The 27,795-nt window shown below is 44.4% G+C and overlaps 1 protein-coding gene and 1 long non-coding RNA gene across 2 annotated transcripts in view; one reads left to right on the top strand and one right to left on the bottom strand.

Annotated features, from left to right (window-relative positions):
- LOC147716913 (uncharacterized) overlaps nucleotides 1–22,778 on the bottom strand; it is a 133,678-nt gene extending 110,900 nt beyond the window's left edge. Inside the window, exon 1 of the long non-coding RNA XR_015296051.1 lies at nucleotides 22,736–22,778. This is a non-coding gene — a long non-coding RNA (uncharacterized LOC147716913). The remainder of the gene's footprint in view (nucleotides 1–22,735) is intronic.
- The window catches only part of LOC147716912 (acid-sensing ion channel 2-like), a 1,907,803-nt gene that overhangs the window by 662,056 nt on the left and 1,217,952 nt on the right, over nucleotides 1–27,795 (top strand). The gene's annotated exons all lie outside the window — the stretch shown is intronic.

Here is a 27,795-nt window from a genome sequence, read left to right as displayed (position 1 = left end):
GGTCGGGAGCAATGTTGTTGATTATTCCCGCCAAAATGTGGGGTCGCCCTTTCGACCAAGTACGAGCACCGACGACCAGTCGAGGCCCGCAGGCAATACAGGGAAAAAGGGTTTCTGTTATAACTTCAACAGAGGGAAATGTACCAGACCTCCGGGATCGTGTAAATTTAGACACGAATGTAGTACGTGTGGGTCATCCCATCCTGAGTCATCGTGCAGAGCCAGAACAGGTGAGAATGGGGGTAAGGGGGGCGCCAAACAGGTCTAAGCTAGGCCGAGGGGCGCCTTTACCGACTCCGATTGATACCTTGGCAATGATTCCCTGGCTCAGCGAATACCCGGATCGGACTTCTGCCGGGGTGCTGCGGAACGGTTTTACACATGGTTTCCGCATCCCGGTAGGGGACTTTCAGGGTGTAGGGATGTGCAAAAATCAACTTTCCGTTTTACAACATACATCCGTAGTGCAAGAGAAAATTCAGAAAGAGGTTAGCCGGGGACGGGTCGCCGGCCCGTTTAGTGTACCCCCGGTACCGGATTTCGTTTGTTCTCCGTTAGGGGTGGTCCCCAAGAAGGACCCAGGTGAGTTTCGTTTGATTCATAATCTGTCTGCTCCACATGGTCTTTCAGTGAACGACGCAATTGATCCAGGAGTTTGTTCGGTGCGATACGCATCGTTTGATGAGGCAGTAGCCATCTTGAATCGCCTGGGGCCCGGGACGTTGATGGCGAAATCAGATATCGAGTCAGCGTTCCGGTTGCTCCCGGTACACCCAGACGATCAGCGTCTTTTGGGATTCGGGTTCCAGGGATCATTTTACATGGATAGGTGTATGCCAATGGGATGCTCTATATCATGTGCTTATTTTGAGCAATTCAGTACTTTCCTGCAATGGGTGTTCACTAAGAAAACGGGTTTTCGAAATGTGATGCACTACCTTGACGACTTTTTGTTCCTTGGTCCCGCCGGAAATCCCGAATGTGCCCAGGCCTTAGATGAATTCTGTGTGTTGATGGGTCATTTTGGCGTGCCGTTGGCACCGGGTAAAACTATGGGTCCCACGACTTGCCTCGAGTTTTTGGGGATCGAGTTGGACTCAGGGGAGGGGTGTTTCCGTTTACCAGCTAGCAAAGTGTTGAAATTCAGGACAGCCCTCCGAGTATGTTTGAATACACCCAAGGTTACACTGCATCAGTTGCAACAATTAGTGGGGAAGTTGAACTTTGCCTTGAGAGTAATCCCAATGGCTCGCCCCTTTTCCCGCTCCATTGCCCAAGCGATGGTTGGCCTAAATGAGGGTCATCATCGCACGAGGTTATCGGCTGAGGTCCGCCAGGACATGCGGATATGGTTAGCATTCTTGGCGGACTTCAATGGCCGAGTCGTCTGGAACAAGCCAGCCGTGTCCTCGGAAGAGCTTGGGCTATGGACAGATTCAGCAGGAAGCATAGGTTTTGGCGCCATCTTCGGCACGAACTGGTCTGCTCAAAGATGGCCCTTATGGTGGCACGAGAAGGGGCTAACGAGTAATATTGCTTTCCTTGAATTATTTCCCATTCTCGTGGCCCTGAGAACCTGGCCAGAAGGTTTCAGAGATCATTCTGTCAATTTTTGGTCCGACAATATGACCGTGGTAGAATGCATCAATAGTCAGTCAGCCCATTGTAAATTGATTTTGAGGCTGCTTAAAGAAATCGTCCTATTATGTATGCAACTGAACGTGGTATTCAGAGCAAAACATGTCCCAGGGGTGATGAATCAGGCTGCTGACGCATTGTCTCGTTTTCATATGCAGGCTTTCTCGGGTTTCCTTCCTTCAGCGGACCCGGAGCCGGCACCCTTCCCCGAAGCTCTCTGGTCTCTCGGTGCCCCGAACTTCGTCACCTCGTGGGAGAGAGTCTAGCACCCAGGACAAGGAAGGCATATGAAGGGGCGTTCCAGGCCTATTTAGCCTTTTTGGGGGCAGAGAGAGGGGGTCTTTGGGGTCAGGAAGAGTGGGTAGTACTCTTTCTTATGTCTTTACACAGGGCTGGGAAATCGGTGGCTACGGCCCAAAGGCATCGTGCCGCCATTTCCTTTGTTGCCAGGGCCCATGGCATCCGGGACCCAACAGCGTCTTTCACAGTACAGAAAGCGCTGCGTGGGTGGCAACGCCTAGAGGGTCGCAGAGTAGACGTGAGACGACCGATAGGTCTAGACAGGTTGTCCCAGTTACTGGCCACACTCCCGAACACATGCTCGTCCCCTTTTGAGACCTGTTTGTTCCGGACTGCATTTACGCTGGCGTTTCACGGGGCTATGAGAGTTAGTGAGCTGGTTGCAAGGAACAAACAGGATGTGACGGGGGGCTTGTGCAGGGAACATGTTCAGATCAGGGGGGATGCGATGATTGTCTCCTTTCTCAGGTCTAAGACTGACCAAGATGGGAGAGGGGACTGCACGATCATTCGCAGGAACCCCGAGTCATCCATGTGTCCGGTACAGTGCTTAGAAGATTATCTAGCACAGAGAGTGGCATCATGGGGAGGGACATTGTTGAGGCATGCAGACGCCACCCCGCTGACGAGGTTTCAGTTTCAACGGGTGCTTGCAATTGTTATAAGAGGTACGTGCGATTGCACATGTTGTGAAGCTGTAATCATGTACTCACGCCTCTTGTCTTTTGTTTGTTTGCAGTTGCACAAGCCTACGCGGCAGGGCAGACTGAGCAGTCAACCCAACACCAGGCCAGCGGTCGCACGTCACCGGCTGTGAGGAAGGAGGTGTGGGTCGTGGGCCACTCATACGTGAGACGGGCCGCAGACGTATTCAAAGCAGGTGACATGATTCACGTACCTGGGGAATACGGGTACAGAGTGTCCTTCTACGGAAGGGGCGGTCTCTGTATTGACCAGTTTCAGGAATTTTTTGAGGGCTTGTTAGAGCGGATGAGGTCACCGCCGTCCATAGTCATAGTGCATTTGGGGGGCAATGATTTGGTCACCACCGGTAGACGACTTCTCCTGGAGGCTATGCTTTCCACGGTAAGTTGGTTAGCGAGGAGAGTTCCGGGGTGCCTAATTGCGTGGTCTCATATGATCCCACGAAAAGTGTGGCGGGGGGCTATCTCGATCCCTGCCTTGAATCATTCTGTTAGAAAATTGAATAACAAAGTGAGTAGGTTGTTCCGTTCCAAGACATTGCATTCGATCTCGCATAATTGTATTAATGATGACAGTATGTATCTGGGGGATGGTGTGCATTTGTCGAGGGCGGGGAATGAGTTACTCATAGGAGACTTCCTAGCCTGGTTAAAATCTTTAAAACATGACCTTTAGGTAGGAGTTTTGTGGGGGGTCCGGATAGCCGGTCAACTATCCGGACCTGTGGCGGTAAGGTCATGATCGGTGAGCACTAATTGGTAGATCCCTATGAGTGGGCGTCACCCAACACGGATGGGAGCGCTCGGGAGAGGTGGCCATTGGCCCCTCAGTGGGGAGGCGGTCCCGTCTAAGGGCGGGACGCCGGAAGTAAAGGAAAGGCGGTCAAGGCCCCTTCCTTTGTAGGAGGGGTTACAGCCCCCTCCTGGGGAATTTCCCGGGGCCAGTGTCATCTGCGACGGCAGATGCGGTAAGTTGTGTGGGGTGGGGAGAGGTCAACGATACCTTCTAGATACCACACACAAGTGTTCGAACGACCTTTAAATGGCGTCGAGTCTTAAGTGCCCCCGTCAAGTCAAGGGAAATTGTTAGTAGTAGCACTTGAGGTAAGCCTCTGTGCTGTCGCCCCTCCCAAGTGGGAGGGGTAAGTCTGGTTAGGGATCTTGACACCGGTTATGACCTTGCCGTTGGCCCTTAAACGTTAGGATGTACAATTTCAGTGTTCTTAGAGAATGTTTTTGTAGGATGCTAGTTCGGCTAGGAGAACCTCTGTATTAGAGATTATGTTAAGGTTAGCCAAACTCGTAATGTGATAATGAAATTGTACATAACATGAAAACGTTTAATGTTTTAATTTTTTGTTTTAATAAATACGGCCGGGATGGTCACTCCATCCCACATCCAAAACTTTAAGAACTGTTTCCGGTTTCCCTCCTTTTGGGGATTGTGTTGAGAGGGGGTGGCGGGTATCTCAGCCATATGGAAAGGGGCGACCACTCGGTCCCCCCGAACGTATGGCTGAGTGCCTCGATCCCCCCGGGAAGCCATTTTTGGGCGGGAGGCGCGTCTCGGCTGGTATGCCCGAAGCGGCGTAGCCGGGGCGCGCTTTTTCCCGCCCTAGAGTGGGCTGGCCTAGACACCGACGCAGCCAGCCACGCCCTCGGGGCAGGCAGGGGCGGGTTTTCGCCCGCTCTGAAGACGGATAAAGAAGGCGCAAGACCAGAAGACGTCCTCTTGTTCTTGTGCTCCGAAGCTGCACCTCCTCGCTACACGTGAGCTCGGGACGGAACGAAGAGCCAATTTTGACCCACCCACCAGCCCCTGAGGACAGCAAGTTGTTGTGTAATAAAGTGAATTTATAAGTTTGTTTTTTCCATTTCGTTTACAGGCTGTGACAGTATCAGTTTGTGGTTAATCATAATAAAGTATGGTGAATATCGTCTAGGTTGTTACGATTAAAATGATTTGATGTAGTGTTGCATTTCTAGCATGTTCTTTCGGTCGTAGCGACCAATGTTTTCATAGGTTTGAGTAAGAATTGTCGTATTTATTTTTGGTAGGCGGTAAGGTCATGATCGGTGAGCACTAATTGGTAGATCCCTATGAGTGGGCGTCACCCAACACGGATGGGAGCGCTCGGGAGAGGTGGCCATTGGCCCCTCAGTGGGGAGGCGGTCCCGTCTAAGGGCGGGACGCCGGAAGTAAAGGAAAGGCGGTCAAGGCCCCTTCCTTTGTAGGAGGGGTTACAGCCCCCTCCTGGGGAATTTCCCGGGGCCAGTGTCATCTGCGACGGCAGATGCGGTAAGTTGTGTGGGGTGGGGAGAGGTCAACGATACCTTCTAGATACCACACACAAGTGTTCGAACGACCTTTAAATGGCGTCGAGTCTTAAGTGCCCCCGTCAAGTCAAGGGAAATTGTTAGTAGTAGCACTTGAGGTAAGCCTCTGTGCTGTCGCCCCTCCCAAGTGGGAGGGGTAAGTCTGGTTAGGGATCTTGACACCGTTATGACCTTGCCGTTGGCCCTTAAACGTTAGGATGTACAATTTCAGTGTTCTTAGAGAATGTTTTTGTAGGATGCTAGTTCGGCTAGGAGAACCTCTGTATTAGAGATTATGTTAAGGTTAGCCAAACTCGTAATGTGATAATGAAATTGTACATAACATGAAAACGTTTAATGTTTTAATTTTTTGTTTTAATAAATACGGCCGGGATGGTCACTCCATCCCACATCCAAAACTTTAAGAACTGTTTCCGGTTTCCCTCCTTTTGGGGATTGTGTTGAGAGGGGGTGGCGGGTATCTCAGCCATAGTGACTCTGGTCATCAGCAACCATTTTGTGATGTCTGGGACTAGAAGACTGGCACCGGGATCACCAGGGACCCAGGAAGTTTGCTTCTGAGGGGTGGAATTATACCTCCCAAACCGGTTACCGGTTGTGGGTGTATAATTCCAACATGTTTGACATCAAAGACGATAGTGTTTGTTTTAGCCGCATAATGCCACTCTATCAGCCAGATTCATCAAGCGAAATGCGCTCGCAAAAGGGCCAGATTCTCAGAAATTTGTGAGTGCAATCTTTGCATTTGGGATTCATCATCCCAAATGCAAAAATCGCTAATAAAGAATTCGCAAATTTGAGAGGATTAGCATTTAAGGAATCTCTATTAGAGATTCCTTAAATGCTATTCATGAAACATTTTAAAATTGCGAATTCGCAATTTAGGAGTGCTATTTACCACGAAGTCAAACCTCGTGGTAAATAGAGAAAACTTAGAAAAATGCATTTAAATGCATTTTTCTAAGTTGCATGTTACAGAAACACATGTCCTTTGGACATGTGTGTGCACAACATCAGGGTAAATTCACATTTCAGGGGTGCTACAGGGTGTCCTTTGGACACCCCTGGCACCCTTGAAATCGCATCCCCATTAATTCCTATGGGCCTTTGGCCCATAGGAATGAATGGGGAGTTATTCCTTATTTGCGATTAGCAATTTGCTAATCGCAAATAAGGAGGCTGTAGGAATCGTAATTTATTTTGTGATTTCTACATGAATCCCGATTTCCAAGTCCTTAATAGCGATTCCTTAATAATCGCTATTAAGGACTCGCAAATAGGGACTTTGATGAATCTAGCTGTATGTGTTTTAAATGGCTGCTTCACTGACAATCGCAGAGAATGGACTCCGTGCTGCAGGGGTGTTCTGTTCATGCAGTGGCCCCGCTCACTTACAACCAAGCACCCTGCCTTCAGGATTGTAAAGGCCTGCTAGAGGGGTGACTTATAGTTTTTAAGTGCAGCGACCCTTAGATATAGTTTATTTATTTATTTATTTTTAGAGTTTTCTATAGCGCGAACTTGAACCGATTAGGTTATCAGAGCGCTTTACATAGCACCAATTCCGTTACATGTTATCACAGCAGTTTACATAGAATCAGTTACGTTACACATTTCAGGAACTTGAACCGATTAGGTTATCCAAGCGCTTTACATAGCACCAGTTCCGTTACATGTTATCAAGGCACTTTACATAGAATCAGTTACGTTACACATTTCAAGAACACGTTTCTTTTTGTTCTAGTGAATAGGGTTCTCTTCACACGGGGGAAGGGATACACCTGGCTATATTCCAACAGTCACACAGGCGACTAGTCGTTACAGCTATAACTCTAAACACACGGGGGAAGGGATACCTGGCTATATTCCAACAGTCACACAGGCGACTATTTGATATTTGAGGTCATCAGGTGCTAATTTCATCTCTGAACCTCGTTTCAAATTAAAAACAAAAGGTGGAAAGACCTTTTCATTCCTTGCTGTTAGGGCATGGAATCGCCTTCCCCCTCACCTTAGGCATGCCCCCTCAGAAAGCCATTTCAGGAAAGCCCTGAAGACGTGGATCTACTCTCAATCGGACTCCTCAGTTCTCGCAGCCATCTGATCCATGCTATCCAAGTAGATCTGCTGTGGGTGCAGCGCCAAGATGCTCCTCCCGGAGCGATAGAAGCGCTTTACAAAAAACCATAAATATCAAATATCAAATAGGGGTGGTAGAGAGTACAAAGGTCCACTGCAAACACTAGTGATAAGAGTAGACTACATACACATAGGAAGGGATATGACTGGTTAAACTCTAGGAGACGCATAGGGGTGGTATATGGTGTAAGGACTTCAGCGAATATCAAAGCTTAGCATTATTGCAATCGGTCAAAGGTCTACTGCATACACTAGTGATTAGAGTTCTCTATATACATAGGGAGGGGATATGACTGGATAAGCTCTAAGAGTCACATAGGATTGGTATATGGTGCAAGGTCTAAAGCAGATACTATTAGGGTTATTACAATAAGTCAAAGAGCAGAGTTCCATAAGTGTGGATGCAGTCTCACACTACAGCAGTAAGTGTAAAAATACAAAAGTAAGGAATAGGCAGAGTGGGGGCCCAGGGGGTACTGGAACCATAAAGAAAGAATCTTTGGTAATCGATTAACAAAGGCATGTAAATATGCTAATGGTCTTTAAAGACCTGTGAAAACTCGGACCGGAAATAAGACTCCAGACACTGCCCAGCCGAGGCCCCAGGAGCGCGAGCTGCACTGCAGCAGCCCGGGTTGAGAGACAAGATGGGGGAGGAGGGGGGCCATCATGAAGGTGTGTGGGTGTGTAGCAGCGAGTACTCATTTGGCCCTAGTAAACCTATATCTTAAGTAAGCTGCAATGGCAGGCCTCTAGTTCCAATTTGCACGGCATCGCATGGGTGGCATAATACATGCTTCACCCCATGGGAGGCCTCTAGGGTACCTATGCCCTGGGTACATCGATACCATATACTAGGGACTGACAAGGGTACCCCAGTATCGAATCTGGGGTGTACCTAAGTAAATAGCATAACAGTTTAAGGAAAAAGCAGATAGACTGGGTTCCTAATTAGCAGGATCCCAGTCAGACTAGTCAAAAACAGTATCACATTTAGCAAAAAGTAGGGGTAACCATAAGAGGCAGATCCTACTTTCCTACAGCATGTTTCTACGTTTTGTGCACCTTTGGTGCCACTTTAGTAGTGTTAGCCTGTTTACCTATGTGCAGCGTTGAAACTGAAAAATAGAGGTGCAGGTACTGTATGGCAGAGTACCTGCTTGTTTCTGTACTCTCCAAATATAAGTATTACATCACTCTTTAGAAGTACTGGTACTCTCTCTCAAAATAAAAAAAAGTGCTGGTACCCAGTACCGGACAATCCCGGCCCATTTAAAGCACTGCCTATGTTGTAATGTGCTCTCTGGAGGCTGCGGTGCGCCAGTGAGTTATTCAGTGATGCTAGATTTATTCCCTGCGCCTGGAGTGAAAAACAACGTGTCCCTTTCAGAGCCTCCCAGTTACTGTGTGTTATCGAGAGGCATTCGAGATCGCCGTCTTCCATATCTCTGAAGCAATATTTGCACACCCAGCCTCGTGTAGTAGGCTGCAGTTTACAGAAGACAGTATCTATCCAGCCCATAAAAGATGCATGCAGACAAAAGTAGAGAAGCAGAGCAAGGAGCTCAGGAAAGCCTGGACCTACCCTGCTTCCGTCTCAGATAACAGATGCTGTACATCTCCGACGGTTGCCATGGTTTTTGTCCTATTTCTTCCTAAAGATTTCTACAGCAGCACACTAGACCCGAGGCAGACTCACAATAAAATCCATTCTGCATTTTTAACGCACCATCTTATCCACATTAAATCCCTTGTTAAAGCAGGTTTTCGGAGACGTTTTACCTTGGAACCGCAGAGTGCTCAATTACAGGCGTCCCGGATTCATCTCCCGCGTCCGCCTCAGACTCCAGTAAAATATTAGGCAATTCATCAGTGGCACGCTCGGTGTTTCAGCTATTGCAAAGGCACCGTTCTCTCATCAAAGCCCAATGCAACTGCCCGACAGCACCTAGAGAGGCGCACTTTCATTCTGTCAAAGGCCCGTGCAATTGATGTTTTTAAACCAGTTCCACGAGCCATTTTCATGCAACATTTTGAGTTTGCTTGGTTTCTCGTGTAACCTTGCCTACTCTAGCTTTTGCAGGAAACTTCTCTAATTCTATAGATTATATAATGTTTTCGGAAATAATGCACATGTCTATTGAAGAGGATAGACACTGAAAGCTCGACCAATTATGAGCATTTGAGATGCAGAGGCATGTTTAAGGATTCGGTAATTTACCGATCGGTAATTTAAGGAAACAGTAAATTACTGAATTTTTAAATACCGATTTGGTAAATCACAATGGGCCAGATGTAGGTGGCCGTTTGAGGCCATTTACCAAGCGGAACGGGCGATTTTGGCCGTTACCGATCGGTAAATGGGTGACAGGTATGTAGGGGGCATTATTTTACCGAATCGGTAAAATTACCGATCCGGTAATTTTACCGATTCGGTGAAATAAAAATTCGGTAATTTTACAGATTCTGAGGCACCCTGATGTAGGTGGGACTCTTCAGAGTCCCAGAGGCCTTACCGAATCGGTATTTTACCATCAAATCCAATTTGATGGTAAAATACCGATTCCGGTGTGCATGCACATATGTGCATGCACACCTATGCCATGTGACAGGCAGACCTGCCCTTAGGGCATGTATGCCTGCCACATGGCACCCGAGCCTGTTTTTGGGGTGCCAGAGGGTGTCAAAGTGACACCCCCTGCACCCTTGTGAAAATCGGTATTTACCGATTCGGTAAACACTGAATCGGTAATGCCCATTCATTCCTATGGGCTTCAAAGCCCATAGGAATGAATGGGCATTACCGATTCGGTATTTACCGAATCGGTAAATACCGAATTCTTCCGAATCGGTATTCCAGCACATCTGGAATTCCTACATATCCACCCCTTAGATTTACCGATTTTTAATTACCGATTCGGTAAAATTCGGTAATTAAAAATCGGTAAATCTATTTTACCTACATCTGGCCCAATAATCCTTAATGTAGGGAGCACTCAAGTGAGTCCTTTTTTCATTTAAGGATTCAGTATTTACCACCAACTACAAGTTGGTAGTAAATATCGAAAACCTTTGAAAAAGCAAATTTGTGCTTTTCCAAAAGTGCCATGTGGCAGACATACATGCCCTTAGGGCATGTATATGTGCCACATGTGCACCCATGCAATATTCAGGGGTGCACCAGGGTGTCAATGTGACACCCTGCCACCCTTGTAAGTCTACCCCCTATTATCGATTCGGTATTCACCAAATCGGTAATTCTCATTCACTCCTATGGGCCCATAGGAATGAATGGGAATTACCGAATCGGTAAATACCGAATCGGTAATTACCGCATTTTACCAATTCGGTAACATTTACTGAATTTTTTCCTACATAGAATTTACCAATTCTAAAATACCGAATCAGTAAAATTCGGTATTTTAGAATTGGTAAATGTAGATTACCTTCATATGGCCCAAAGTATCAACCTTGGTATAAAACAGGAGAGAAAGATACCAATCTAGTGGCTGATTTACACAACTAGGAAATCTGGAATCAATCTAAGCTGCCCTATGTGACCAAATTATGTGATCCTAGGCAATTGCCTTATTTCACTCTGCCTCCTTTTTTTAGTCGTCACTTATGAGACCACCTTGAAGTGCATAAGTTCAAGAAGTGTATTATATAAAACGTATATAAAAAAGCTTTAAGAAACTTTAACATTGCGTCAACCGGAACAATAATCTAGGCCACCTAGAGGTGCACATGACAACCGACTTGCTTCTTGGTTCACTACAGGCAGCATCATTAAGGCGGGCAGGGGGTCAGGAATGTTTCTAAGCTTGTTTAGAATCTATCACTTTAAACATAATGCTACAAAATGTAGTGATACAGTCAAATGCTCTAAAGAGAACTGCTTCAGCAAGTTAAAGAAATACCTTTTTTGAATTTTGCAGTCTCTTATTCATCTGTTTGCATGATATTTGTTGCACGTTTCAGAATCTAAATATTTTGACGGTTCGGCTTGTGTTCTGGCTTTTACAGCCAAAAAGACCCTTGTTTCGCTCTCCCTATTTATTTGATTGCTTATCCTACATTATCTGTTTATGATCATTATAGACCAGCACCCCAGTTGTAATCTGAAATGTACTATAAAGTCTGTTACAGCAATCTGTAATAACACATACATGATGAAAATATTGTCAAGAAACCCTTTTTCAAAACGATAAATTCTGGTGAAAATCACTGATGAAATGATGAAAAAATACTTTTGGCCCCGTAGAGAAATAATGAGCTGGATTGTGGAAAAATGATTAACAAGAAAATATCCCTTGTGAGACCCAAACGATACAAATAAAATTAAAAGACTATGTTCCATTTAAAAATGGGATTTAAGAATAGAGAAATGATACGAAAATATACATGGTTGCAGTAGTCTTTATTTATCTTTACTGTGATCTTGAAGTCAAAGTTATTATGATAAGGAACTCCAAAGGAGGTCCATAAAATACCAACAATAAAAACAACAAATCATAATACATTATAGGACAACATTATAAAATATGGCTGCTCCTAAACATTACATATCAATAAGTAAGTTCAAACAACCATATTCATTCATATATACTTAAAAGAAACAAAAAAAAGAAAAATAATTTAAATGAGAGACTTGTCACAATACATTTCAGTAAGAGGAGACATTAAATATTTCCGAACGTCCAATAAAGAACTCTGTAGGTAACCCAACTGAGTTTCTATGGGCCCCAGGGTCCTTCTTCCTCTCTACATCAGGCTAGATCAAAGAAGCCATATTTTCAATTCCGACATCCAACTCCATATGGAGCAAGTGGAGCGCTCAGTACAAGATTCAAAGCAAGAGAAAAGGAAAGAAGAATATGATACAATTGCCACCACTCTCTCTTCCACCACAGGATTGCAGTCTTTCAAGTAAATCTGCTTTGGGAGTACAGTCGATGCACTACCTCCGAATGTCAATGTCATTGTCGCCACCTCAGAAGAACTCTTCCTACCTTGACTACTGCGTCATTTTACATTTTGTGATTCAGATTGTCTTTTTATTTGTACGTTTCTTTATAGCACTCATCTGTCTCATTAAAGAAGGCTCTACCATGGACTCCATCTTTAAACGACTTAGGCCGGGTTACAGACTTAGGGCCAGATGTCAAGGCAAATACCGGTCGGTAACGGCCGATTTCGGTCATCACCGACCGGTATTTGAAGATGGAGATGTAGGGGCATGGTAAAATACAGATTCTGTATTTTAACCGAATCAGTAATTTTACCGATTCGGTAAAATACCGAATCGGTAAAAATACAGAATCTGTATTTTGATATGTAGGTAGCACTGTAATCAGTGCTACAGGGATTTAAGAATTCGTTATTTACCACCAACTAGAAGTTGGTGGTAAATAAAGAAAACCCTTTAAAAAGCATTTTTTTTGCTTTTTAAACAGTGCAATGTTGCAGACATACATGCCCTAAGGGCATGTATGTCTGCAACATGTGCACCCATGCACAATTGAGGAGTGCAACAGGGTGTCAAAGTGACACCCTGCCACCCTTCAATGTTTCCCCCAATTACCGGATCGGTAATTCATTCATTCATTCATTCATTCCTATGGGTCTCAAGGCCCATAGGAATGAATGGCAATTACCGAATCGGTAAATACCGATTCGGTAATTACCGAATCCTATCGATTCGGTAATTAAATCAGTAAAAATACCTACATCCCGATTGCCAGTTCTTAAATACCGAATCGGTATGATTCGGTATTTAAAAATCGGTAATCCGGGATTACCTACATCTGGCCCTAAGATTTATACATTTCAATAGAGGTTCTACTCATTTTAGACCCCACTTTTGGGGTGTGGCTTGTCCAGCTGCAAGATGGCCGCACTCTTAGTGTGCTCTGCTGGCCAAGCCGATAATCCGTAATTATTCTGCGGATATCTGGTCACGTAGACTCACCTCGGCTTCAACTGCTGCGGCGCCCTTGCTCCGACATTCTGTATGATCGGGCTGGTTCCCTCATCGGAGCAGCCCTGCCACTCTGCTCCTCCGGATCCGGTGAGTTGCCTCTGGGATGGGTGCCCTGTGGTGGGGTAGGGAATGCGTGCGCCGCACCGCCGGTCCCGGGCCGGCTCTCCACGCCCACTGCCTCGGCCTGCCTGCTTTGGGCCTAGAGACGGGGGCGGTGCGCCCACCGCGACTCCCCACTGCCTCCCGTCTCTTACTCGCCCTGCTTGACCTCCCCAGGATCTCACGTCTGCACGCTGCGGCCACACCTGCCATAACCAGCCCTGCTGCTCTTCTTCGCTGGGCTCCCCCCCCTGTTTAGCGATGAGACTCTGCTCTTTGGCCTGGTTGGTCACGTCACACTTGCTCCTGTTCTGCCCGGTGGGCCAGGCTGCCCTCATCTGTCCAGGTGAGACTATATATATATTTTTTATATATATATCTTGTGTTTAGGGTACATAGAAACGTGATACTGTAAATGTGATGTATATTTGTATATATGTATGTGTGATGTTTTGTATATAGACTGTCTGTTGTTGTGCTTCCCTTGATGTCCGCTCATATATGTGTTGATAAATTTATATATGTATTTTCTTCATGTTTAATTTCTGATTCACAAGAGAATTGATTGTTTCTTGTTTGAGAATTAAATTTGGATCAATCCCAGATCCCAGGAAAGAGCATGGTGATGTGACAGACTGTGGAACATGAAACACTAGTCCTACCAGGAGTAAACTGGAGCATGATCTTTCTTGCTGTGCATGCTCGGTAACGAGGGCAGGTGATTTTATTGACTGTGCGAAATGCTCTTTTGTTAGGTGATTAGCTCAATATTCTGATAGGTGATATTGTTATTTTTAGCAAAAATCATGTTACATCTTCACATTGAAATGGAAAATACAGTCTAATGTATTTTTAACACATGCCTTGAAATAGGTGAAAAGGATTTATAGGCCTCGGCAATTGCGATTTCTAAATTGCGAAAAATAGCGATTCGCAATTTAGAAATCGCAAAAGCCTATGCATGATTATTTTTTCCTTTTTTATGCAATTCGGTAAAAATCGCTATTTTTACCGAATCACATAAAAATGCGATTTTCACATTGCGAATTCGCAATTCCCATTCATTCCTATGGGCCAAAATGCCCATAGGAATGAATGCGAATTGCGAATTCGCAATTTGAAAATCGCAATTCATCAATCCATTTCAAGGGTGGAGAGGGGGCGTCTAAATGACCCCCCCCATGCACCCCTGAAATGTATTTTTCGCATCATGTTGCACACACACATGTCCTAAGGACATGTGTGTCCGTAACATGAATGTTTTAAAAATGCATTTTCTGCGTTATTTACACTGTTTGAAAATTTACCGAGTGGTTCAACTACTCGGTAAATTTATCCCTATAATTGCGAATTTGCAATTTAAAAAGTAATCATGCATTGCTTTTAAGAAATCGCAAATTTGCGATTTCTTAAAAGCAATCGCAATTTTAGAAATCGCAAAAATGTTGCGATTTCTAAAATTGCTTGATGCATCCAAAAAAGCATTTTTGGAATCGCAAACGGCCGATTTTAAGGAATCGCACCGTTTGCGACTCCAAAAATGCTTGATGCATGTGGGCCATAGAGTCATTTTTAGCCATGTTAACGTTGTGTTCGAAGAATGGTAGTGAAACTTTCACTTGATGGTGTGCCCTCATTTCTTCTGTCACAGGTTTTATTCACTTGCTTTGCTCATTACTGACTAAATAACGTATACAAGTAAGACATCATTTGAGTCACACAGTTTTTCACTCACACTAACTGAAAACGTCAGCAAACAGTGAAAACATGTAGTGCTTCAAAGCTGCCTCCTGGGACACTTCAGGAAGATGTTGAGGGATTATTGTTTAAGAAATCAAGCACATCATAGAGGAAGAATAGCAGTGGAGAGACAGCTGGTAGCAATGGTAATTGAGGAAAGGTTAAGGAGCAGCACAGCGGTAGATTGCATTGAGAAAGGATTGAGTGGAGACAGAAGCAGAGACTACAGAGATTAGATAGCAGAGGACTGGGGAGACAGCAAAGAGAAAGGTCAGAACACGAAAGACTGAGGATAGCAGAGCAACATTAAGAAACAGCGTAGATGACAAATAACACTGGAGAGACAGACAGCAGAGAGAAATTATAACAGAGACAAAACTGTGAATCACTGCAGGGAGGGAAGGACAGTAGCCGAAGAAAGACGCAGAAAAGAGGGATAGCAGAGTTAAGATCAAGAGACAGGCAAAAGAGAGAAGGTTTAGCAGAAAGACTAACTGCTGAGAGGAACGATACAATAGACAGACATCAGAAAAGATTATCGCAGTGAAGAGATGGAGACAAACTACAGAGAAGAAGAATGGGGAAATGTAGAGAGAGGCAGACTGCAAATAGCACAACAATGCTCTTTTGAGTGTAAATGTGTGGTTTAAGCCTCTTTTAATAGTTCTGTTAATATGTGAAAATTGTGCTGCAAAATACACCATTTCCTCAAAAAATAATCTCCCCAGGGAAGTCAGACTTGGTTCCTTCTCTAACCCACATGATCTATGTTACACTTAGTTATTAACACCCCACAACTTTCATAGTTCACCAGTTGCCACTGCTTGGGATTATGGAAATTTAGTTGGCAGGGACTGAGTCCAGGACTGACTAGCTATAGTGTCTTACTTGCCCTCCTACTCACTCACAAAGAAACATGTGATTAGACACCCCAGAGCAAAGCACTCCTGACTCTCTCAGGAATCGTGGTTGCAGGAAAAACCATTTCGCTCTCACCCACGTACTAGTCCACAATAAGTTCTGACAGAGACACTAGGATAGTTTAAAATGTTTATTTTATCTATTATGCTCTAGTATGCAGTATACGTGCCACAAAAAGTAGAAAAATGCCCAACACAAATAGGGTTAGCATAGTATGTAGTCCATAAATCATAAATGGAGCTATCATTATATACAACAGTGTAGCCTAACTTCCGTACCTCTCCAGAGAAGTAATGATTATATATCAGGAGCTCTCTAGGTGTACCTCAGTATACACAGATAAACGTTTAGCATCTCAGGTGCTGTCATGATCTTCTCCCTCTCCAAGTGTGTTACCTATCTGTGCAAACATATAACAAGAAGTGCATGCTCCCAAACAACAGCTGCATTTGTGTGTTTTGCCTAGGTGCTAGAACCTGACCAGAACAGGATAGCAAGGGGCTTTGTTGTTCAACCTTGTCTACATGTTCAGACTAAATCAAAGGAAAGAACAGAACAGAAAAACAACAGCGTGTTCTCCGTGAAAGTACATTGCGGCACAAATTAAAATATACCTGTACAGTAACGTGTGCAAAGCAGAGGACAGTCTGCAATGTGCTCATGCTCATATAGAGAAAACAACAATGGGCCTGCATGGGACTTGTGACACTGGGAGTGGGGACTGAGAGCAGGACTCCTGGGTCACGAAAGTGATCACAGAGGCAAACATATGGGAACCCCTGCACTTCCATCACTCACCGATATCACCGTCCTTTCACCGATCACTGCTCTCACAAACTGACCAATATTTCCATGTCACCCTCGCCCCCACTTCCTACAGCTGCTGTTGCTATCCTCTGCGTCTGTTTCCATCGCCGTTTTCTCCACAGCTCGGGGGCTCAGAGCCTCGGAGACTCTGGTACTCAGAGCTCCTTACCCATGTTGCTCCACTCCCGTCTGCATCTGACTTTCGACTGCCTCGCCATCTCCACACCACACCTCTTCGACGTAATTCGCGTAATCAACAAATTGATTTTAAACAACCCTGCAATCTTGTTTTCAGAGCCCTTTTTAAGCATTGGCATTTGCTCACGGACCCCACCTTCCAGGGCCTCCCTTAATAACGGATTAGGACAGGCAGTACTCCCATAGAAATAACAGCAGGCACAATCAAGAGTTTAATTTTTTAATTTACAAGCTCTTTCACAGAAGCTTAATGCAGCCGCGGTCGGCAGTAGGAGTTCCTGCAGGGCGGTGATGTGGGGAGGGAGAGGGACAGGGTGGGGGGAAGTAATGTATGGTTTACGGAGTTTAACAGGTAAGTAAACATATAAATTAATAAAACGAATTTCGTTGCGTGCACTCCAAGACTAAATGCGGTGCAGTGCGCGCAACGAAATTCGTTTTATTAATTTATATGTTTACTTACCTGTTAAACTCTGTAATGCATACATTACTACCCCCCACCCTGCCTCTCCCCCTCCCCACGTCACCACCCTGCAGGAACTCCTACTGCCGACCACGGCTGGCTTAATGTTCATGCCTGGCAAGTTCATCCGTAACCATGCACTTTCAGGCATTTAGTTTAAAAATAGCCTCTCTGTCCCATAATGGTTTCCTTAATTTCCCTTACCTCTCCTAATTGACAACCCTCTCTTTGGCTCTCTACCGATTTGTACATCTCTGTGTACCTATCACCTCTCGCTCTGTCTCAACTCTATCTTTCTAACCTATGTCCAACTGACCTCTCTCAATACTATCCCACCTCTTTCTCAACTTAAGCCTTCCTCAACCCCACCTCTGTGCACCTCACTGCAGTTTCCATCTTACCTCCAATATCACTTCTCCTTTTACTTCTCTTTGTTGAGCAAATCTCCCACTTTACCTTCCCTCCAGCTCTCGAACAATCCCTCTACAATTCGCCTCAGACTACCTCTCGCTCAGCCCCCTCTCTACCTTATTTCTTTCTCTACCAGACACTTCCCTCCCTCACTCTTTCACTAATTTCCATCTCCCCAGGTTTGTCTCTACATCCCTAAATATCCTCTCATATCACATAATCAATAATTTGATACCTTACTTCACCCATCCTCTCCCTTTCTACTTTATTTTAACTCACCTCTAGCACTAGTCTACTTCTTTATCACTTCATCTCATTCTCTATCACTAGTTCGTTTGTCTCTATTATTAGATCCTCTTGCTGTCTCTCATCTCTCTTTGCCCCTTCTTATTTCAACTTGCTCTCTCTTTCTTCCTTTCTTTATGCCTCTCTCTTTTTTACACCTCTATCTTTTTACCTCATCACCCCGCCAATGCTGCTGTCTCTATCAAACAGCCCTCTGTACACGTCAACCTTTTTGTCTACCTTTGCATCTGCCAAATCTCTCTTTCTCTACCTCACATCAGTCTCTCTACATCAGCCTTTTCTCTCCATACATCATCTCTCATTCAGTCATCCATCCCTATCTTATATCACTCACTGTATTTCTCTCTGCCTCATTAATCTCGTTATCTGATCTGGCTTTCTATACATCTTGTCAGTTTGCACCTCTCTCTACTTCATTACTCTCTACCTTGTATCTCGCTATACTTCTCTCTACTTTATCTCTTACCCTTCCAACCTCAACTCTCCCTGCTTTAATTCTCTTTCACTCACCGTTCTTTCAACAAACATCCTCTCTCTCCACCTCTCTCCTTGGTAAACCCCCCGTATTTACTTCTAATTTTCTGTATCTCTATCTCATTTTAAATGCAGTTCTATATATCTATCTCTCCTTCACTACCTGCCATATTCTCTGTGTTCCTCTCTGTAGCGTTCTCACCATTCTCTCATTATCTTATGTCTCTCCCTACCTTATCTCACCTACATCTCCCTTCTTCATCTACTTCATAATTTTCTTTAAATCTGTCTTTTTCCTGTGTGTCACGCTCTTTGATTTTTCTTGCTCAGCAGAGCGATGTCTAGCCTAAGGGGTGGACACCGAGACAGAGGAGAGGGCGAGAACATCAGGAATGATAATGAGAAAGAAAAGGATCAATGGGATGGTGAAATATTAGAAGCAGTGTTTTCATAGAGATGACTAGGACAGTGCTTTGATTTTCATTGTTCCATTGAGAACACCAGTACTGATGAGGGATTTATTTGTGATTTCTATTATCTGGCAAATAAAGCCACAGTTTCATATCTCTTCTGCAGATATCTTATTTAATAAAATTCACTAGTCGATTAAACATCGACCAAGTATCACTGTATTGGTCCTACAATAGAAGGAACAGGATGGTTAGAAACAGTATTAGTTGTAAAATATTGTTTCAAGACAAACATTTAAAAAAGACGGTCCAGCAGCGGGAAGAGATGACTTTAATCAATGCTCATTCAAGCTTTTTCTTGGTTCTACATGCTGGTGGACTCTGGGCAGTTTGACAGAACCATGTTGTCTTCTGATGTGCTCGTGGGATTGCTCTAAGCTGCACCTACTGCTCTTGAACGAAAGACATGCATTTTTTCCTTTTCAAGTAGCAGTCCTGAGCACCACAGGCATCAGGCACTGGTGTCCAAGGCTCCCCGCACTTGATGCAAACAGAATGACATTTAAATTACTCCAAAATGAATCAGTTGGCCATGAGTTGCTGGGGACTGAGTCACTCAGGGGAGAGTTAGTCTTTTGTTTTTTTTGGTTACAAATGTTTTATTTTTTTATTTTTTAAGAATATAGTCTTAGTATTGATGCTGACCTCAGCACGCTGCGAAACTGCATACAAAATAGGTTTGGTACCTGATGAAGAGGTAAGTTGTCTTAAAGTAATGCACCGTGACATAGTCCACGCTACCTATATAAATAGGGACATTCCTAACATTGATTGTTGAGGTTTCAACCTCTTAAAGTAGTTATTAGTAAGGCTTCCTAACTGGCACATTTCACTTGCATGATATGGGTGGCAGAGGAGCTCTCTCAAGATTTCAGCTTGTGCATCCCAGAACCCCTGGACTATTTCTGATCTCACTATTGAGAGGCTTTCTGAGGACGTTCTTTTTTACATTCCCTCCTACTCTTGGCTGCGTCAAACATCTTTACAAGTGCACGTGAGGACGGAGGAAAGGGAAACCCCAACAGGCGCAGCTCTATATCTGGATAATCTCAATATTCCTGTTGCAGCTATGTACGAAACGTACCCCGTCCTCACTCACTTTAAGCCAGTCACTTTTTCCCAAAGAAATAACACATTACCATACCTCTACATCTTATATAGTCAGGTTCGGACTGGTCGGAAAATAGGCCTGTGCACCAAACTAAAAGTAGCCCCCATTAGCGAATCAGATAGGGAAACCATTATGTGCATAGCCACTAGGTCCCGCCTTTGGGACCTTGCAAATATTTAGCCATGCAGCACATTATCCAGGGGGCTACAAAATCAACTGGTCCTTCACGTGCCACTGGTGAATGGCCACATACACCCAAGATTGGACTTCTGTGCTATTTAATGAACACTGGAAGTGCAATTTATGCCCAGAAAGGGCAAGTCTGCAACCTAAAGGAGTTTGGACTATGAATAAAAATAATGTTATTCAAATAATGCCTTAACTAACCGCAGCAGTTGGTGATGCAATACAAATAAACCTATATTGGTTAATGGCAGGAGTGACACAATGCACGGTACTCGATTGTTTTTGCAACTTTCTGAAATGTGTTAGTAAATGTGGGATTATTTTGTCTTATTCGTTGTAGTATGAACACGCTTACTGTAATTTTGTAATATGTTTAATAGTTGTTACTACCAGGTTTCCCCATGTGCAGCGCCTAGATGGAGCCTAAAGGCCCTTTCTCTAATGTGCCCTTGAAGGCCTTAAGGAATTAATCAGACTATCCAATGCATCACATATCACTTAATCTCCCCGTGCCTACCAAAAATGAATGTGTCCTTGTGTAATGTAACTGGTGTAAAGCTCTCCAATACCTTTGAGCCGAGTTTGCACTATGTAAAACTGCAACAATAAAACAACCTATAAGAAGTAAATGAAAACGGTCTGATAATCCTCAACCACCTTCAGTAGAAAGCCTGGAGCTCGTAATGAGCGTGTGGCGGCACTGGAAAACAGCGTCTGACATGCAGCCTGCGGCTCCATTTAGCGGAAAACACTAACTATGGGAGACCAAAGAGTAGTAAACCCAAATGCCCAGTGGAAAAAGAGCGACACATTCAGATCCTGGGTAAGAAACCTAACAACACTCTATGAAGAGTATAACAGCACACAAGCCCGAGAAAATCCAAGGGGCATATTATCAAGGGGGATTATCTCCGCTTTTTTGGCTTTAAAAGCCAAGAAAGCGGAGATAAAATTATCTCCCTATTACCTAGCTGTCGCTAACACCAGTTAGCGACAGCTAGTAGGAGATAGCGACCATCTTGGGCCCCACTTTGCATGTCAGTGGTATTTATCACTAATGACATGCAAAGCGGGCGTGCCAAGATGTTAGCGACTGGAAACAGTCGCTAACATTGCTATCTCTTAATACCAACTTTTGGAGATATTCGCGCTAAGCGCGAATATCTCCAAAAGCTAACACCTGCCCCTGAGCAGTTCTTAGCCATGTTATCCAATGGGAGGTGGATAACATGGCTAAGAACATTAGCTCGGTAATGCATGAATATCCCTGACTTTTCAGCGATATTCATGCATTTCGGCGGATTTTTATCGCTTAGGAGATAAACCTTGATAATAGCAAGGTTCCTAAGCGATAATAATCGCCGCAGCTCGGCGATAAAAATATCGCTGCTAAACCAACATAGCGATAATTATCGCTAGTTGTTGGTAATATGCCCCCAAGTTCGGCCAGAAGTACTCGGTAAATTTGGAGGAAACTATTTCAGTAATAGGCAAAGGCAGAGCACCGTGTGAAAGGTAGCATATTGCTGTATGCTCACGCCTCTGTATTGACCACCTCAGGAAGTATTTAAGGCACTCCATATTCACTAATTAAGATCCGCGGGTTTACTTACAGATTATGACCCATTCCTAGAAAATTAGAATCAGAGTGAATTTCTAGAAGTGTATATTGTTACATATTATCAAAAACATACATAAAGCAAACAGCAGAAAAAAACGCACAGCCCCGTGAAAGTCAGAGCCACATACAAACCAGTGATCATCAAACATAACAAAACGCATGTCATCTTGAGGATTTAAATGAAAGACATTTACATGATTGCAATACTTGTGAATTTATACATGCAGCAAAGTATTTCATTTAGTATTGCATTGCGTTCATTTCTGACTCACTTCCTGGCCTGGCATCCTTATCCTCCTCCATGCTGGGATATCAGACAGGGACTTGAGTTCCACTCAGATCTCAAAGTGTAGCAGGGATGTGCTATTGCTAGAAGGCTGTCTGAGAAGCACCTTGCTGTTTGTATGAGACTTCAGCTGACGTAAAAAGAGAGATGAGACTTGCATTGTGGGAAGGGTAGTTTATTTCTGTATGTTCACACCTCTGTATTGAACACCTCAGGAAGTATCACTAATTAAGATCCGCAGATTCACGTACAGATTATGAACCAATTCTAGAGACAATGAGAATCGGAGCGAATTTATAGAAGTGTATATACTTGCATATTGTCTAGCACACACACAAAGCAAACAGAAGGAGAAAGGTTCAGCTCCAGGAAAATCAGAGGCACATACAAACCAAAGTCATCAACCTTACCAAAACACGCCACCACAAGGATTTAAATGAACGACATTTTGTAAACAAATAAATAATTGCAGTACTTGTACATTTAGACATGCCAGCAAAGTATTTCATTTAGTATTGCATTGTGTCCATTTCTCGCTCACTTCCTGCCCTTCGCCCTGGCATCCTTATGCTCCTCAATGCTGGGATTTCAGAACGGGACTTGAGAGCCACTCAGATCTCAAAGTGCAACAAGGTGGCGCTATTGCTAAAGATTGTCAGAGAAGCACATTGCTGTTTGGGTTGGGCATCAGCTGACAAGTACTAAAAAGAGAGATGGGACTTGTTCTAGAATTACACTGTTAAGTACGAGCCAGTAGGTTCCATTTTAAGGAGGAAAGGTAGGTAATTGTACCTGCAATCGTAATGGTGGATTTAAGCTCAGGAGCCTTTAAGGATGCTTAGAGTTTAACTTGAAGAATGATGAAAAATCTCTAACTCTATTCTCAAAGCAACCTAAAATAAGAAAGCTGCAAATTGAAATTTGAATGTTACGAATCCTGAGTTCACACCTATTTGTTTTCATAGTAGCTTCTTAGAATGTTTTTTTCTTGCATTAGATTTCAATCAAACCACGTTCCGGAGCCATTCGTGCCTAAGCAGTGAACCTATTGCGGGGCCCATAGAGAACGAGGGGCTACCCATGTTCACTTGTTTTTGTAGTTGTGGCCCTTCCTGGTGTGCAGATAGTGCAAACGAATTAAATAGATTTTACAATTTAGATGAAAGTATTTCATTTGCAAAAATTATTATTCATCTTGCCACACAGCGTGACTGTACCTTTTCAAACTGATAGTAGCTTAAATGCAAAGAAATGCTTGCATAAGGAGAGTAAGCGTCCTTAAAAGGATAAATAATGACGTCCATGAAGCAGCCATGGAAGAGAGACTCAGGATGCGAGGCTCTGTAAATTTTAATGTGAAAGTGCTTGTTCTACACTTCTGTGTAATGAAGGAAAAGCTTGGGGAATCAAAAGGGAGGAAGGGGTTAAGGGTGGGTGCATGGTGGGAGGGTGACTCAGGAAGGGAAAGGAAGAAAAAACTTTTAAAAATGCAGATTGTCTTGAAGAGAGGATGTGCCATAACATCTAGAGCTGCTGACTTTGGAACAGGGGAACCGGGTTAGAGTCTTGACATCGGCTCTCCCCCGCGCCTTGGAGAAAAAAAAAAAAACATTTCAGAACAGACTAGCGGAGATAAAAATAAAGTGTGCCGAAAGTAACAGAAAAGGACATAATCAAACACCTACATGTGATAGGGTCAGTCCCATTGGAGAGAACCAAGCACCTAAAGCAGAGACAAATACAATCTATGCACCACTAAAAAGTCAGCATTTCTGAAAGGCCTTTCTCTCCTGTCCTCCTCCTTCCTGTCGCACGTGGTTAGATCGAGCCCTTCTAGCTGAATTTCTAGCAGCGAAAATATGTCTATGAATTCCTTGCGCCATATCCTCTCTTTTACTGCAAGAGGGATGAGACATGCCAAGCCGGTGGCCTTCGTAGTCAGGGACGCCGGACCAGGGGATGGCCTGATGTAATGATCGTTGACTACCCCGCTCGGAGGTGGGCTTCCGGAAACGGGGCCGTAACCCCACCCGGGTAGCGGGGAAATCTGTTCACCTTGGGCGGACAAGCTTACCTGTTCCTGCACTCATGTTTGTCGGGCCCACCCCGGATCGACCATATGCCACGTGAGACCTGCTGCTTCCTCTGCGTGCTGCTCCCTAGGCCCTGCCACTCCTTGCCCTGTGCCATTAAGTAGCCCCGGCGCCAGCGATTTTAAACATTCCTTTACGATGTTGCTAATATGCTCACCCTTTTCTTTTTGCTGGTCGTCGCGCCCTGGTCGCTGTCCTCCGGTCTCGACGGAAGGGGTTTCTGCCGTACTTTCCTCGGAGGATTCCTCTTGGATGTTCTCTTCATCGGCGTGTTTTTCAGCTTCTTGGGTGCGGAAGGCCCTGGTTCTTCGTCTGCCTGTTCCACCGGTCTGTTTTCTTTCCCTTTACCCAAGTGCGGGTGGAGCCAGTCGTCACCGTGGATGGCCGCTAATTCACGGATCTTCATCAGTACCTCTGCCCTCTCGTCCGGCTGGCCCTCCGACATGTCGTGATCGTCTGCGCACTTCCGTGTGGCCTCTTGGTTTTTTGTGTCTGCGTCAGGCCGTCGGCTGGGGCACAGCTACCTGCGTGTGCTTACCCCGGGCTCTGAGCTTGTTGCCGCTTTACCTGGTATTCACTTCGGAGGAGCTGGCACGGCGCGCCGTACTCCACGAGGCGTCTTCGGAGACGATGACCTGTATCTTCCAACCGTGGCCTCGCCTTCTTCAGCTTCGTCCTTCGCCGCGTCGCCTCTTTTCCTTCAGTCGTTGTTGTTGTCGCGCCGTTCTCCCAGCTCCTCGAAGGCGTTGTGCTTCTGCTGGGAGGTGGCGTCGCTTAAATCCTCCTGAGCCCTCCATGCAGGCCTCAGGTGAGTCCCCCTGATTGGGGGTTTCAAACAAAGCCAGGTTGACCATTGGGCGCCCTTTGGGGGCGCTCAGGTCAACAGGTCACTTCCGGTCGGGTGGCTGGTGCGCACCCCGCTTCCGCTGGTTCCTGGGCGCATCAAAGCGCCCAGAACCAGTTTACCCCGCTAGTGGCACCACGAGGGTTATGGCGCCGGCCTTCAAGCCTCCCCCACCCTTACGGGAGGGTGCGGCGGCCTCTGCAATAAAAGAATGAATGAATATCGAGGGGTGTGCTTGAAGCCCAAAGAAGATATACAGAATGTTTCGCAGATAGCGAATGCACGTTGCCTAGGCTTGACCTAAGAAGCGGCCCAAATTTGTAAATCGGGGTAGTGTTGACTGGTAAAACCAAGCTCTGTTGGTGTTTTACAAGGCATAGGAGACGACATGCTTTTGTGCTTACTGCAAGCAATGCTTGTGGAAATATCAGGGAAATGAACAGTAATAAAAACTGCCCACAGACCATAAATTAGGCCTATAAACAGCTAAAAACTCAGCACACACACTATCCTGTCAGACTAGGCAATCCGACACTGTCTGAGTGCCCTATGGGCCAGTCCAACCCTGTATGTAGCCACTCTCTGAATCAAGGACAATTGCTTCACGGATTCTTATTTTGAAGGGAAGTGCTATACTCAAGCATTCATCAATAGAATTATTTAACCCCTCCCATGCTGGCGACGAACCCCAGCCGTCACGCCCCGCGGTGGGCATGTGCTGATGATGGCTGGGGTTCGTCACGGCCTCGCCCTGTTCTTTTGTTTACCGCAGCGAAGGGGTTAATCTTTATAGTCCAATAATTTAATACAGCAAATCCAGATATAATCAAATTCTGGTAATTTAAGTATTTTCGAAAATCCAAAGACATAGATAAAAAGGTAAAGTTCCTTATTTTCTGCACTAATTGCACTATTAGACCACAGATGTAGAACCCAGGAATCCTTTTAGTTTCTTTCGTCAATGCAGGTGCTGATTTGCACATAATGTTTCTACCACTCTGTAGTTCTATAACAGTAAAGTAATTCCAATCTTGACATTGCTTTTCTTTCTTTAATTGTGACATTAAACTCACTTCTACATCAATGTGCCAAGAAGTCGAATAAATGCCATATCAGGGTGAATGCTTGATTGTGTTTTCTGTCTATTGCGAAGATCACAGTTCCTATATTCTTTCTATTTGAAATCAGCATTGTTAGTTTATCCAGTGAATAGAATAAGATTACTTTGCCTTCAATTACAAATAGTTAAAGAGATCACAATTGAGCAATCAATCTAGTGCAATTCTAGCTTCACTTATGAGCATTTTTCTAATCATGCAGATTATTTAAATGTATTTAAATTGTTAAAACCATAACCTTTCCAATCTGTTTCTCCTTGAGTGGCGGCATTAATATGTATAATTATACCCTGTCGAGCAGGTGTCCATTGAGCAGGCTGGTTAGTAGAACTCAATGCTTTGTTTAAGTTTAAGTTTAACTTAAACTGTTAAAAAACTGTCAATGCTTTGAGATTTGCAATGCAACTATCCTGTTTGCTCCCCTAAACTGCTGCAAAATCTATGCCAGTTCCCAATAGGAAATCGTTCAATCTTTAATTATTTAAAAATTTCTATCCGACCATTGCTTAATCAACTTCACCTGCAATTGCAGAATGCAATAACAAAAAGTGATGCACTCTACATGGGATATACAATCTGCTTTATTTATTTTTTTATTCATTGAACATCTTGTAAAATACTGGTCTACTTTTAATGTGTTATTATAAACATAAGTGTCACAACGTTTCTGATCTGGTTAATTTTCATTTTGGACCTCTGGTTTTTGATCCTCAGCTATGGGCGAGTGTAACTGAGCCAGTCACACACTGTAAACATCAGTTAAAATAGATTTGAGTGCTACTTGCCAGTGGCCAATAGACGATGGGGGCAGAGGACAGGCTCCTGAAACATTTAGAGTCTAGGAGGCTCACATCTGGTAGTCCTGGTGGATGGATCACACCATCAGACGAAAATACACCTATCTAAAGCAAAAAGACCATTGGAGCAGCAGAAATCAGCCTAAATTTGGTCTGCTCATGTGTCTGCCCGAGGAGTCCCAGAGAGTGCTGGTCCAAGCAAACCGTTACCACTTTTTAGGGGTTTTTGAATAATTCTTCTAGGAATGGCCAGTGTCCTGGAGTACTAGCCCAAGACAAGGCTTGAGTAGGGACCTTTTAGACCTGTTATCCTTAGGGTGGCCTTTCTCCAAAATGATTGCCTTCTGCCTGCTGTTTTTTCTCATTCTCTTTGTTGGCCTTAGGACTCTGAGCACTTTATCACTACTAACGAGTGCTAAAGTGCATGTGCTTCGTCCCTAAACATGATGACATTGGTGTAAACTCAACTGGCATATTTGATGTACTGATTTGTTTTCATAAATTGATGTTGGATTTTTATTAAGTAGTGTCTTTTACCATTTTACTGTTTGGGTGGTTTTAAATGCTTTACACATACATCTTTCTTAAATTAACCCTGACTGCTCATTTCATATATACCAAGGGTTGAGCAAAGGTTAATTTACTGAGACTTGACTGGACCTATGTGTGATTGTAGTATTATTATTAGTTGAGGGTGAATAACCCCACCTACTAATAACCCATTTTCCTACATTAGTCATTGAGTGTCA

This window comes from Lissotriton vulgaris, chromosome 5 (assembly GCF_964263255.1).
Source record: "Lissotriton vulgaris chromosome 5, aLisVul1.2, whole genome shotgun sequence".
In the NCBI taxonomy this organism is placed as follows: Eukaryota; Metazoa; Chordata; class Amphibia; order Caudata; family Salamandridae; genus Lissotriton; species Lissotriton vulgaris.
Note: the sequence above shows the minus strand (reverse complement) of the source record. Positions and strands in the feature narration are given on the sequence as shown.